The sequence below is a fragment of the Osmerus mordax genome (genome assembly GCF_038355195.1).
Source record: "Osmerus mordax isolate fOsmMor3 chromosome 7 unlocalized genomic scaffold, fOsmMor3.pri SUPER_7_unloc_2_5, whole genome shotgun sequence".
Lineage (NCBI taxonomy): Eukaryota > Metazoa > Chordata > Actinopteri > Osmeriformes > Osmeridae > Osmerus > Osmerus mordax.
The window spans coordinates 50,001-55,000 of record NW_027120355.1 but is presented as its reverse complement, the minus strand read 5'-3'; positions in this window follow the sequence as shown (position 1 = coordinate 55,000).

The following is a 5,000-nucleotide window of genomic DNA, read 5'->3' as shown; positions in this document are numbered from 1 at the left end:
AAAGCGCCCCCAACCGGCCGTTTCGGTATACGGGGGGCCGCCCGGGAAGTGCCGTGGTCGGGGTATGGCTCAGGGGCTCGCTGGGGCTTCAAAACGGCCAAGAAAAAAAAAATGACCCAAAACACGCCACCTACCGGCCGCTCGCGGGTGCCCGGGGTCGGGGTATGGGTCTAGCCTGTGCCGGGGCTTCAAATATGGAGAAAAAAAAAATTTCAAAAAAAGGGCCCCCATCGGCCCCCCGGGTAGTGCCGGGGTCGGGGGGCATGATTCTGGGGCGCCCCAGAGCCAAGTAGGCGCCTGGAGGAAAGGAAAAAAAAATTTAACTTTTTTTTGACCACCAGGGGTGGGGGGGTCTCATGCCCCATCGGGTGCCCGCCCCGAGTGCCTCTCAGGCGGATACATTTTCACCCGTGTGCGGGAGACACATATGGTGCATGGTCCGTGTATACACCATATGTGTAGTATGGGCAAAACCACTGTAAAGTCATACTGCCATTGACTTCCATTCATTTTCCCAGGATGACTTATATACTCTATGGTAGCTGTCTGGTGGACTGGGGGCCGCGACAATGTTACGCTTGTAAGTCAGAAGCTGGGAAATGCACTGCGAAGCTGGGAAAACCGTTTTTCGAGCTCATTTTCGGTTCCGCCCAACGGATTTTGATCAAAATAGGCTCATTCGAAAGGTATTAACCGGGGGCACACGGAAAACCGGGACTAATAACGCGCACGTGCGCGTGCGCGAAACGGGAAGCAAAAGAAAACTTCAATCGGAGCTACAACCGTGAACCGTCGCAGATAGGGCGGAAATTTCAACGCACGTCGCTGCGTCTCACTCCAACTTAAATAACAAAACTGTCCCCAGCGAAATCGGTTGGATAAAACGGAAACGGGAAGCGAAAGAAAACGTTAAACGTCAACACCGAAATGGCTATCGTCAATTCCAATGTGAAAACAACTCGCACGTATGTGTCTTACTCTAAAGCAGTGTATAAAACTATCCCCAGCCAAATCAGAGCTACGCAACGAAAACGGGAAGCGAAACAAAACTTTAAACGGAGCTACCGAATTGGAAATCATCAATCCTGGGAAAATAACAACTCACACGTGTGCCCCTTATTCTAACTTGAATTTAGAAACCGTCCTCAACAAAATCCCACGTTCGGGTGAATAACTGTGAATTTTAAGGCACATGCCTCTCTGGGCTGGGAGAGTGCATTCAAATAGGAGAAATTGGCTTCATTTAGAGGCATCTCCACTTAGGGACGTCGTAGCACCTTAACTCGGGTGGCGTTGGAAAGGTCTGGTCCAGGGGAACACGGGCGTGTCAAGTTTGCCACGCGCACGCGCATCCCCGCTAAACAGGGGCCAAAACAAAACTTTAAACGGAGCTACCGAATTGGAAACCATCAATCCTGGGAAAATAACAACTCACACGTGTGCCCCTTATGCTAACTTGAATTTAGAAACCGTCCTCAACAAAATCCCACGTTCGGGCGCAAAACTGCACGTTTGAGGCCACATTTTCAATGATGCTGGAAACTTACATTCAAAGCTGGGAAAATGTGCTCATCTACAGGCATCCCCACTTAGGGACGTCGTAGCACCTTGACTCGGGTGGCGTTGGAAAGGTCTGGTCCAGGGGAACACGGGCGTGTCAAGTTTGCCACGCGCACGCGCATCCCCGCTAAACAGGGGCCAAAACAAAACTTTAAACGGGGCTACGGAAAAGGGGAGAGCTTTTTCGGGGACAAACACCACTCACGTCGGTGCCCCCTGTTCCAACTTGAATTTAGAAACCGTCCTCAACAAAATCCCACGTTCGGGTGAATAACTGTGAATTTTAAGGCACATGCCTCTCTGGGCTGGGAGAGTGCATTCAAATAGGAGAAATTGGCTTCATTTAGAGGCATCCCCACTTGGGGACGTCGTAGCACCTTAACTCAGGTGGCGTTAGAAAGGTCTGGTCCAGGGGAACACGGGCGTGTCATGTTTGCCACGCGCACGCGCATCCCCGCTGAACAGGAGCCCAAACAAAACTTTAAACGGGGCTACGGAAAAGGGGAGGGCTTTTTCGGGGACAACCACCACTCACCTCGGTTCCCCCCATCCCAACTTGAATTTAGAAACCGTCCCCAGCCAAATCCCACGTTCGGGGGCAAAACTGCTCGTTTGAGGCCACATTTTCAATGATACTGGAAACTTACATTCAAAGTTGGGAAAAGGTGTTCATTTACAGGCATCTCCACTTAGGGACGTCGTAGCACCTTAACTCAGGCGGCGTTAGAAAGGTCTGGTCCAGGGGAACACGGGCGTGTCAAGGTTGCCACGCGCACGCGCATCCCCGCTAAACAGGAGCCCAAACAAAACTTTAAACGGGGCTACGGAAAAGGGGAGAGCTTTTTCGGGGACAAACACCACTCACGTCGGTGCCCCCTGTTCCAACTTGAATTTAGAAACCGTCCTCAACAAAATCCCACGTTCGGGTGAATAACTGTGAATTTTAAGGCACATGCCTCTCTGGGCTGGGAGAGTGCATTCAAATAGGAGAAATTGGCTTCATTTAGAGGCATCCCCACTTGGGGACGTCGTAGCACCTTAACTCAGGTGGCGTTAGAAAGGTCTGGTCCAGGGGAACACGGGCGTGTCATGTTTGCCACGCGCACGCGCATCCCCGCTGAACAGGAGCCCAAACAAAACTTTAAACGGGGCTACGGAAAAGGGGAGGGCTTTTTCGGGGACAACCACCACTCACCTCGGTTCCCCCCATCCCAACTTGAATTTAGAAACCGTCCCCAGCCAAATCCCACGTTCGGGGGCAAAACTGCTCGTTTGAGGCCACATTTTCAATGATACTGGAAACTTACATTCAAAGTTGGGAAAAGGTGTTCATTTACAGGCATCTCCACTTAGGGACGTCGTAGCACCTTAACTCAGGCGGCGTTAGAAAGGTCTGGTCCAGGGGAACACGGGCGTGTCAAGGTTGCCACGCGCACGCGCATCCCCGCTAAACAGGAGCCCAAACAAAACTTTAAACGGGGCTACGGAAAAGGGGAGAGCTTTTTCGGGGACAAACACCACTCACGTCGGTGCCCCCTGTTCCAACTTGAATTTAGAAACCGTCCTCAACAAAATCCCACGTTCGGGTGAATAACTGTGAATTTTAAGGCACATGCCTCTCTGGGCTGGGAGAGTGCATTCAAATAGGAGAAATTGGCTTCATTTAGAGGCATCCCCACTTGGGGACGTCGTAGCACCTTAACTCAGGTGGCGTTAGAAAGGTCTGGTCCAGGGGAACACGGGCGTGTCATGTTTGCCACGCGCACGCGCATCCCCGTTGAACAGGAGCCCAAACAAAACTTTAAACGGGGCTACGGAAAAGGGGAGGGCTTTTTCGGGGACAACCACCACTCACCTCGGTGCCCCCCATCCCAACTTGAATTTAGAAACCGTCCCCAGCCAAATCCCACGTTCGGGGGCAAAACTGCACGTTTGAGGCCACATTTTCAATGATACTGGAAACTTACATTCAAAGTTGGGAAAAGGTGTTCATTTACAGGCATCCCCACTTGGGGACGTCGTAGCACCTTAACTCAGGCGGCGTTAGAAAGGTCTGGTCCAGGGGAACACGGGCGTGTCAAGGTTGCCACGCGCACGCGCTTCCCCGCTGAACAGGAGCCCAAACAAAACTTTAAACGGGGCTACGGAAAAGGGGAGGGCTTTTTCGGGGACAACCACCACTCACCTCGGTGCCCCCCATCCCAACTTGAACTTAGAAACCGTCCCCAGCGAAATCCCACGTTCGGGCGAATAACTGTGAATTTTAAGCCCCTTTTCCTCTCAAGCTGGAAACGTGCAAAGTTGGGAAAAGGTGTTCATTTACAGGCATCTCCACTTAGGGACGTCGTAGCACCTTAACTCAGGCGGCGTTAGAAAGGTCTGGTCCAGGGGAACACGGGCGTGTCAAGGTTGCCACGCGCACGCGCATCCCCGCTGAACAGGAGCCCAAACAAAACTTTAAACGGGGCTACGGAAAAGGGGAGGGCTTTTTCGGGGACAACCACCACTCACCTCGGTGCCCCCCATCCCAACTTGAATATAGAAACCGTCCCCAGCCAAATCCCACGTTCGGGGGCAAAACTGCTCGTTTGAGGCCACATTTTCAATGATACTGGAAACTTACATTCAAAGTTGGGAAAATGTGCTCATCTACAGGCATCCCCACTTGGGGACGTCGTAGCACCTTGACTCAGGCGGCGTTAGAAAGGTCTGGACCAGGGGAACACGGGGGTGTCAAGTTTGCCACGCGCACGCGCTTCCCCGCTGAACAGGAGCCCAAACAGAACTTTAAACGGGGCTACGGAAAAGGGGAGGGCTTTTTCGGGGACAACCACCACTCACCTCGGTGCCCCCCATCCCAACTTGAATATAGAAACCGTCCCCAGCCAAATCCCACGTTCGGGCGAATAACTGTGAATTTTAAGCCCCTTTTCCTCTCAAGCTGGAAACGTGCAAAGTTGGGAAAAGGTGTTCATTTAGAGGCATCTCCACTTAGGGACGTCGTAGCACCTTAACTCAGGCGGCGTTGGAAAGGTCTGGTCCAGGGGAACACGGGGGTGTCAAGGTTGCCACGCGCACGCGCTTCCCCGCTGAACAGGAGCCCAAACAAAACTTTAAACGGGGCTACGGAAAAGGGGAGGGCTTTTTCGGGGACAACCACCACTCACCTCGGTGCCCCCCGTCCCAACTTGAACTTAGAAACCGTCCCCAGCGAAATCCCACGTTCGGGCGAATAACTGTGAATTTTAAGCCCCTTTTTCTCTCAAGCTGGAAACGTGCAAAGTTGGGAAAAGGTGTTCATTTAGAGGCATCTCCACTTAGGGACGTCGTAGCACCTTAACTCAGGCGGCGTTGGAAAGGTCTGGTCCAGGGGAACACGGGGGTGTCAAGGTTGCCACGCGCACGCGCATCTCCGCGACGCTGCGAGCGAAACAAATTTT